Source organism: Petaurus breviceps, unplaced genomic scaffold (genome assembly GCF_028583685.1).
Source record: "Petaurus breviceps papuanus isolate PSGF00001 unplaced genomic scaffold, PetGlider_PUasm1.0 490, whole genome shotgun sequence".
In the NCBI taxonomy this organism is placed as follows: domain Eukaryota; kingdom Metazoa; phylum Chordata; class Mammalia; order Diprotodontia; family Petauridae; genus Petaurus; species Petaurus breviceps.
The window spans coordinates 4,957,740-4,967,975 of NW_027186352.1; the positions used below are offsets into that span (position 1 = coordinate 4,957,740).

General features: G+C 42.9%; 1 pseudogene; it reads left to right on the top strand.

The window, feature by feature from the left end:
* Positions 1 to 8,453: 8,453 nt before the first annotated feature.
* Positions 8,454 to 9,733, top strand: LOC138172052 (large ribosomal subunit protein uL3-like; annotated as a pseudogene).
* The last annotated feature ends 503 nt before the right edge of the window (positions 9,734 to 10,236 follow it).

The following is a 10,236-nucleotide window of genomic DNA, read 5'->3' on the forward strand; positions in this document are numbered from 1 at the left end:
GCGTCAAGTACTGAGCTAAGTGATGGGAATAACAAAAAGAAAAAAAAGGTTTTGTAGGGTTTTTTAAGTATCTTCATATATTCTGCAAAGTGTAGGAAAAAGTTTTTCATTTTTCATTTTCAAAATATTCCAATTTAAAAAATGAGCCTTCTAATAATGAATAATGATGAAAGTCCCTCTGGTTTTCTACCTAATACCAATGAGATTAGGAAAGATAACAAACTTTTGGAAGAGCTATGGGAGAACAGGTACACTAATGGCCTGTTGGTAGAAATTTGTTTTGGCCTAAACATTTGTAAGGGTTATGGGATTTAAAGATCTTCCATGCCCCATTGGACTTGCTGACGTAGCAGGAAGGGGAGGAGCAAGAGGAAGCAGAAGCCAAACTAGCATTCCTGCGGTGGTGGCGACGGCGGCAGCAGCAGCAGAGGCAGCAGCAGCACAAAGCCCTTTTTGAGTTAGCCAGAATTTCTGCTAAGGACTCCTGCTGAGGACTGCCAGGGGCCAGAGCTGCTGGGAGCGCACTTCCTGGACACTGGGTGGTTGCTGTGAGTGGGGAGAGGAGGACCTTTGCCGGAGGTAGCCTGTTCTGTTTTAAAGGCTTGAAAATGTGGGTGCTTTCTACTTTATCTACCTGTGCCAATGTCATAACTACTCTGATGGCTTTCACTTTCTGGTTTGGGGACTCAGTTTTTGGTATCTTAATAAATTTTCCAGCTTATTCCCCCATATGGCAAGCATTATGTATTTTGTGATGGATAATTATATCAGCATATTTGTAATCTCTATAGGCATTCTGAATATGGCATTGCTGATACAACATTCTGGAAAACAATATGGAAGTATATGCCAAAAGTCAAGCAACAGGGCGTGCCCATTTCCCTCTCAGTACTACTGCTAGGCATAGTAGCAAACAGATCCAAATAGGTCAAAGAAAGAAGGAAAGGACCCATATGTACAAAAATACTTATTGTAGCTCTTTTTTCAGTTGTAGCAAAGAACTAGAAACTAATGGCATGCCATTCAACTGGGGAATTGTTAAAAAACATGTAAGAATATTTGTTGTTGTTCAGTCATTCCAGCCCTATCTGACTCTCCATGGTTTGGGGATTTCTTGGCAAAGACACTGGAGTGGCTTGTTATTCCCTTCTCTGGCTCATTTTACAGGTGAGGAAATTGAGGCAAACAGGTTTACATGACTTGCCCAGTGTCACACAGCTAATAAGTGTCTAAGGATAGATTTGAACTCAGACCTTCTTGACCAATGCTCTAACCAATGTACCAGCTAACTGTCACTGTGTACAAGAAGTGTTGAAAGGGATCATTTCAGAGAACCTTCAAACACATATGAAATCCTTTACAGTTAAGTGAGTAGAAGCATGAAAATTATACACCAAATGAGTACAATATATGTAATCCTTTGACTTGGAGATGGGCAATGTATGGCCCCAACCCTAGTGAATTCTCTTAGCACCATTTCTTTTTCTATAGCACACAAAGAGGTATAGCCCCATGAGGCCCATAGTCTGAGCAACACAATCCCCACTTTACAAACAAGGCTCAGAAAAGGGAAGAACTTTGAGAAGGTGACCCCGCTAGTATATAGTAAAGTGGGACCTAGAACCCAGCTCCATTGCTTTTTCTGCCAAGCCACCATTTAATGTCCAGGTCAACCATTACTGGCTCTCTATTGCATCTCACTGTGTACTAACCATTCTTTTTTATCCTACTTTCTTCTATTTTCTCAAAAATGTAATTACTGAAAAATCACAGTAAATTCTTCTTCCTCTTCCTTCTCTTCTTTTCCCTGCCTATACTTTCTATCAGAAGTGAAATAGTGATGGAGGCTGGTGTCCTCTGATCTGAACCCTAAGCAAAATCAGAGACTTTGCCATATCACTCAATCTCAAAACAGTAAAGAGCCTCAGACTTTCAATGCTGACAATCTTAAGAGAGAGAAATGATTATAATATGCTACAAAAGATGAGGCTTCTGCTAACACTGTGGCATGGATTCATCACATTTTCTGGTGGTGCAGTGGTGCCAGACTTGGAAGCAATTTTGTTAACATGGCCACCATCACTCAAGACTTAGACAGGGAACCCACAGGAAACATAGATTGCTGGGTTCCCTTTCTGGAGGCTTGGCATCCCTGAAAATAAATGTAGTTCTTCTTTAAAATTTCGGTGGATTTGTGATTACATCAGTGTCGATGGATCACAGTTCTTCCCCTAAGGCAAAAATACACTCTTTCAACAACATTCTCATTCTCTTCAGCATCATCAAGGAAGTATTTTGACTACATGTGAATGGTATGGCTATGAGCTGAATGTTGCAGTACCAAATAGATGCTGGATACATCAGGAAGGGAGTAAGCTAGGTTATCTTTTTGATAGGAGTAGCTGGCTGATCTGTATTCTCCAAGAAGTAGGCATAAGACAGGACGTGGTCTCTGTCCTTCCCAAAACTCTCCTGCTTTGAACAAAGATAGTGCTGACCATGGTGCTAACCATTGTTACACCAGCCATCAGCATTGACAAATGAAAGAAACGTTGCCAGGAAGATTCATTTCATGTTCCAATTAAAGGCTGACATCCTAGTTTCAATGAAGTTCAGACTCATAATGAACCCCTGAACCCCTTCATTCATTTCCACTTCTCAACAGGCAAAGTTTAAATTGTCCCCAGAAGAGGAAAGTTAACTGGGACCTGACTGGCCAAAGTGAAGAAGCCTCACTCGTCTTGAAGCTATCTCTCCTAATTGAGAGATCTGATTAAAGTTTCACTTCCCAGGACATGTTTGGCTTGAAAATCAATTAATCTAAATGGGCATAACCATTTGAAAAAAGTTGGCCTTCAGCTGGCTTCCTGAGTCAACTGCTTTGGGGGAACTGCTAGTGGTGCAAGCCTTGTACTTTGACATAAAGAGGCTGTAATTAATCCTCTTGAGGAATCTGGCCTTTCTCTGTTTCCAATTCTGGGAACTCTTTGATTTCCTTATGTGTTTCCCTGTGGGGATTTTATTTATAACAACAATGCTTTAAGGATACAAGGTAACACATTCAGGTTAACTCTTAGAAAAGTCTTCTAGGTATAGAGGAATGCTTGTTTTCAGGCCAATTGTCCTGGAAAAGCACCCAAAATAGAATCACAAAAGATCACACCAGGAAGGAACATCATAAAAACCTAGTCCGGTGCTTCTTCCCCTCCACCCACTGTTGCCAGTGATGAAATTTGGGGCCCACTGGTAGCCAAGAAGCATAGTGGGACTGGAGTCAGGAACTTCTGAGTTCAAATCCAGCTTCAGAAACGAGTTGCGTCTCTTGGCAGGTCATTGAAGCACTCTGACTCAGTTTTCCAAACTGTAAAATAGGGATCCTAATAGCACCCACCTCCCAGGTAGGTTTCTTGTTGGGGTTCTGGTAGTGAGGATCAAATTAGATCTGTATAAAGTACTTAGCACAATACCAGCTCATAGTCAGTCCTAAGGAATGTTTTTACCTTTGCTCTCTTCCAGTGAAAGGTGTTCTTTTCATGGTGATGCAGGGAGGATGGACTAGAGGTGACATTTGAGCTTGATTCCTTTGCTCAAAATTCTGTGGGTTTTTCCCCATTTCGCCTTCTTGCCTCTAGTCAGATATCAAAAGGATTACAGTGAAGTAAATGGCCTGGGGTCTGGTTCAGTCAGGGATTCAACTTAACTCCCTTCAACAAGAATTGATTAGATGCTTACTATATTCCAGGCCCTGTCCTAGGTCCTAAGGACATAGAGATGACAAGGAAACAGGTCCTGGGCTCCCTTGTTAATCCCTTCATCTCATACTTTTTCCAGTGAAGCCAATAAACATTTTTTTCAGCACCTACTATGTACTCAATGCCATGGATGTAAAAACAAAAATAGACCTTGACTTCAGAGTTCTCATGTAGTACAGGCCTCTAATCTTACCATAATGATTTACCACTTGGAATAAAAATGAGATGTGCCATGTTCCCTGGGATGTACCAGATTAGATCAGCTCCTGCTCTGGCATAAAGCCTATACCAGGTTATGTGAGTCCATAAGAAACCGGTCATTTTCATACCCTGTACCCCACTCTGATTTATGTAATCTAGTCTAGCATTGACCCCATCAAACGTGGGGCCATCATATGGTTTAATATCTTTCCAGTTCACTGATATTTCTTGGGCCCACACAGAAGAAGCTAGCTCTAATTGGAAGAGGGTGGTATCCCATAGTTCTGGCAAGTGGACCTGATGTCAGGCAATACCTACCCCCCTGCCTAGGTGCTTGTGAATCACTGAATTATTATTAGTGTGAACAAAGATAGACCTGCACCACACACACACATACACACCTATCACTACTGTTTTGGCTACCAGATAATGAAAAGTCACATTTCTGTGAAACTTTAAGACATTTAAACTCAAAACAATGTGAGAGAGGTGTGGGTAATAGAAATAGTATTTCCATTTTAGATATTAGGAAACTGAAGTTCATTGAGGTTAAATCAAGCCATTGGCACACAGTCCCAGGACTAGAGAGGCCAGGTCTCAAAGCCAAGTGTTCTGGGCACTGCCAAGCCCAGGGCTCTGTCATAGTCCACTTTCTCCAGGTGTGGCCTCTTATTATTTTGCTCATCCCTCAATCGCTTGAATTGTCTATTTTCTGCTATAAGCTTTACACATTGGGGAGGAAAGACAAAGTTAATGAATACTTTGAAAGGTAAAATTATTTTTAGAGCTAGTGTTATGTAAAAACCAGGGGCAGAGTGAATGAGTTTGGTGATTTGAGATGATTTTTTCCTATACTCAGCTAAGGGGAGTATCTTGTCTATGACACTCCACATGCTACAAAATTCAAAAGTTATCTTCCTAGCTATTTCTAGACAAAGTGAAGATTGTATCTTTGCCAATATTCCCTAATACCTGACAGCTCATTTTAGCTCACAAAAGCCAGCAGCCCTCACTGCCTCTATTCACTTCTGCTGTAGACAAGTCACAGGAATAATAGCCTTCATGACGGATGCTTCTTTAGCCCACATTGGCCAGGAATCATTTCCTTTTCGATAAGGTTAGCAGATCTTTATTATCAATCTCCTTCCAGATATTACACAAACATTTCTTAAGTAGGATGAAGTGAGAAACCCACAGGAAGCAGAAGAGATTTTCATCCATCATTGAGATGATCTTGGGATTCTCTCACCTACTCTCAGTGGTTTGTGGGTGGCCTTCAGGGCTGTTTTTTATTATCTTCATACTTCTTCACCCTATATTTTACTTTTTTTCTAAATAATATGTAATCAGACTTCCAAAGAGCTCAAGTATTCATATGTAATAAGGGTCTCTCAATAACCCCATCCTTTGATTGTTTAAATATAGGATGAAGTCTTTATGAAATGTGCTATAAAATGAACACCTATCTCAATGCAGTTATATCATTCTTAAACTATTATATGTATATTCAAACTGATATTACAATAATCATAGATGGCAGTGAGGCTCAGTATGGGTCCTCCCAATGCTACCTTGGGCTGAATTAAAGAGAAGCTTTATGTCTAGAATCAAAGAGCAGATATGCCTCTGGATTCTGACCACATCAATATGGTGTACCTTTCTGGGTTCCATATTTTTAAAGAGACATCAATAAATGGGAGAGCACATACAAGAGGCTACTGAGGATGGCAATGAACCTCATGTTCATATGAGGCATGTCACATATGACTGGCACATGCCACACTTAGGAATCTGCCAAGGGAATGGCAGTTGCTTGAGGGGATGGGTTTTTTCCATTTTTATCTCTGACTGCTTCAGTGCCTGACATGGAGTGGGTACTTAATAAATTCTCACTGGATTGGATGAAAGCATGATCATTTAAAGGAATTTGGGGTGTCAGTCTGGATTAGAGGAGCTTCCAGGAAGATTGAAGAGCTTCTTGTGTTAAAAAGAGATCAGGCTTGTTCTGTATGACCCCAGAAACCAGAACTGAGAACAATAGTTAAAAGTTGCAAAGAGTCAGCTTTAGGCAAACATAAATAAAAATCATAAAACTGAGAGGTGCCCAAAAGAAGAATGGGTTGTCTAGAGAGGGAGCGAGCTTCCCCTCCCTGGAAGTCTCCAAACAAAAGATGATGACCATCTAGTACATTGGAAAGTAGAAAATACAGATAGGACTGGATAACCTTTGAGGTACCTTCCAACTCTGGGACTCTATAACTCAGCCTGCTTAGTGTAGAGCTTTCTGAGGCTATGGAGGTAGGGGTGGGAATGAGATTTCTACAATTGTCCTAAGTCATCACTCTTTGGAGGTAAATATGCCAATAGGAGATCCAGGCCCAGATAGAAACTGCCCTTGGAATTTACCAAAGTGAATCCCAGAATATGGTTAGTGGAGGAGCCCACAATTCACACCCACTCAAGCTAAGCAGAATTTCAAAGGTCACATTCTCACATCTAATCAAACAAAGCTTGGAAACACGAACAGACCAAAGTCTGCTCTTGGCATATAGAAGGAGATGGTTCCAGAGAAGAGCTCTAGAAAAAGACATTTCTCTGTCTTATAATTCCTCCTTTCCCAAAAAGTTATTAAGTAAGTCAGACAGCGTTTGTGAAGAAACCTCTCTCACTGGGGAAACTGAGTGTTAAGACGCTAGATTCAAATAAAGCTCCTGGCTATGGTGGAGACGAGGCAGCTGTTATCCAATCCTGGCATGTCAGAGCCAAAAAGGGCCTCTAAGATCACCTAGTCCAATCCCCTAGACCCTAAAGAGTACAGTGACTTATCCAGGGCTACACCTTGAATAACTAATAGTTAAATCCTTGGACTTTAAGCTCACCCTAAAGAATATCAACTCAAAATGTTATTTTAGAGTGGAATAAATAGTTCCACAGAAGTAAGATGATTTGACTAATTAGTGACAAGCAAGGTCTTGTCTCCAAGCCTAATGCAGCTCCATTAGAGGGGTCTGAATTTCATGGAGAGGGAGTTATGTCTTTAGCAAATTGGGTGCTGGCTAAACCAAACTGGGGCTGGGACTAGGATTGAGGCTGGGGCTAGGGCCAGGTTTGGATGCCCAAGTGAAGAACCTGGGCTCTATAAGGAGTCCTACTGGCTTCAATGATTATATGTTTTCTAATTTACCTTTAGTTTTCTAGCAAAAGGTCTGGGGGGGGAGGGAGAATTCAAGGTCATCTCAGTTAACCTGGTCGGGGGGTGTTAGGATATGCAAGGGCATAACCAAGGGTATAATGGAAACTGCCCCAAAGGCCAGGAATGGTGGGAGCTAAGGCATCATGGCCTGGTGCTCTCCTGGGGAAAGTCTGTGGAGCTGGTGCAGATTGGGGAAGGGAGTAGGGAAAGTTCAAGAGGGAGAGAGAACAGGGGTGCTCTGACTGCTAGCCATCTCATCTGGGACAGGTGCCAACTAAATACTCTCAACCAGACATCATTCCTTACATTTCCTTTCTTCAGACTTTCTTCACAACAATCCTAAGTACAAAGATTAGTAGTCCCATTCTACAGGTAAAATAATGGATTTCAGAATGGCTCAAAGTTTCACAGCTAGTGTGGAAGGCAAGGTCAGCTAATGGGTTTGTTGATACCAAGACAGTAAGGCAACACGTTGCATCCATCATATAAGTCCCTAGATGGCAGTTGAAGCTTCATGCATGTCTGTGTCTCCCTAGCCTCAAGCACAAAGCCTGGCCCATAGTCATTTAACAAATGCTTGTGGATTCACATGCAGCCCATTCCTATGCAAACTGCCAAAAGCTAAAACAAACTTTATAAGACAGCTCAGAATTCACCCAGGAAAGAGCTCTGGGCCCCTGCCAGATCACTTTCCTCTTTCCTGACAGAATGAGCCTGCTGTACACCCTGACCACCTCTTTGGTCTCTCTGGTAATTAGGTAATCAGGCTTGTCTGGGAACTGTCCAAGGTCCTAAAAGTGAGGGCCACATTGGAAGGAAGGCTTTCCAGACTGAGTCAATGCACAGAAGCCCCAAGTGAATGAGAATTCGACTCCATTTTCTCATCTGTCTACTGGGATTTCCATTTCAAACGACCCTTAGAGAGCATATAAAAACTAAGCTTGCCCATTTGGCATCATTTGTATAGCAAGAATCATACATAAGAATTTAAGTTCATATCTATCAAGCTATTGGAAAAAATAATAAAGGAACTGGTTAGTTCAGGGTCTTGATTACATTTATTTTTTTTTCTTTTTAACCTAGTAAATCTTCAATTGCTCCTTTTAAGGTAAGCCATTGGAGATCTTTCCTTTGATCTGGTAATGATGGATTGTTAACAATAAAGATTTTTGGTTTATGTTTTGAACCAACACATGATTCTGCAGAGGTAGACAGCACATTGTGATAAAATAACACCAGGAAATAACTTTTTTTTCATTTACAAAACTTTAGGTCAGTCTAATTGCAAATTCCATTCTGTATCTCTTCCAACCCGCCTCGGTGGCAGGCGCAGGTGCAGCAGTGGCAGCATGTTCCACAGGAAGTTCTCGGCTCCCAGGCATGGGTCTCTGGGCTTCCTGCCTCGAAAGAGAAGCAGCAGGCAGCGGGGAAAGGTGAAGAGCTTCCCCAAAGATGACCCCACCAAGCCCATCCACCTGACAGCCTTCCTGGGCTATAAGGCCAGCATGACCCACATGGTGCAGGAGGTGGACAGGCCTGGCTCGAAGGTCAACAAGAAGGAAGTTGTGGAGGCTGTCACCATCATGGAGACGCCCCCACCCCATGGTCATTGTAGACATCGTGGGCTACGTGCAGACCCCCCGGGGCCTGCACAGCTTCAAAACCATCTTTGCTGAGCACATCAGTGATGAGTGTAAGAGGCGATTCTATAAGAACTGGCATAAGTCCAAGAAGAAGGCCTTCACCAAGTACTGCAAGAAGTGGCAGGACGATGATGGCAAAAAGCAGCTGGAGAAAGACTTCAACAGCATGAAGAAGTACTGCCAGGTGATCCGCGTCATTGCCCACACCCAGATGCGCCTGCTGCCTCTGAGGCAGAAGAAGTCCCACCTGATGGAGATCCAGGTGAATGGTGGCAGTGTGGCTGAGAAGCTGGACTGGGCCCAGGAGAAGCTGGAACAGCAGGTGCCCGTGTTCACTGTGTTTGGGCAGGATGAGATGATTGATGTCATTGGAGTGACCAAGGGGAAGGGCTACAAAGGTGTCACCAGCCACTGGCACACAAAGAAACTGCCCCGAAAAACCCACCAAGGCCTGCGTAAGGTGGCGTGCATTGGAGCTAGGCATCCTGTCCGCGTGGCCTTCTCTGTGGCTTGAGCTGGTCAGAAGGGCTACCATCATCACACCGAGATCAACAAGAAGATCTACAAGATTGGCCAGGGCTATCAGATCGAGGATGGCAAACTGATCAAAAACAGCGCGTCCACTGATTATGATCTGTCTGAGAAGAGTATCAACCCTCTGGGAGGCTTCGTCCACTACGGTGAAGTGACCAATGACTTTGTCGTGCTGAAAGGTTGTGTCATTGGGACCAAGAAGCATGCCCTCACCCTGTGGAAGTCTCTGCTGGTACAGACTAAAGGTCGTACCCTGGAGAAGATCGACCTGAAGTTCATCGACACCACCTCCAAATTTGGTCACGGTCGGTTCCAGACCGTGGAGGAGAAGAAAGCTTTCATGGGACCACTCAAAAAAAGACTGTGTCGCGAAAGAAGAAGCTGCCTAGTTTTTGCAGATCAATGTGGAGCTGGTGGATTTGCAATAAATTTTTCAAAATTCAAAAAAAAAAGTCCATTCTGTAGCAGCTCATGAACTCCACTGCATTTACCTAATGTTAAAAGAAATGTGATGAACTTCAGGCAAGAATTCCACAGACTGGGCAACCCAGGGTTGCAATCTACATCATTGGAGGAAATAACCCCATAGAACTTTGAATTATTTGAGCTGGATACTTTCTGAAAGCATTTGCTTCTATAATCTCACTTGTGTTTCATGGAGATAAAGCTGTATGCATCAGAGTAAGCCAATTGTGAGCGTACTGGTTCTATGAAAATGGACTGGGAGAGCAAGGTAGGGAGTGGGGCAACTCAGCTGCAAAATAGAGGATCAAAAGTATTTTGTGGGGGCGGCTAAGTGGTGCAGTGAATAGAGCACTGGTCCTGGAGTCAGAAGGATCTGAGTTCAAATCTGGCCTCAGACACTTGACACACTAGCCAAGTGACTTTGGGCAAGTCACTTAACCCCAATTGC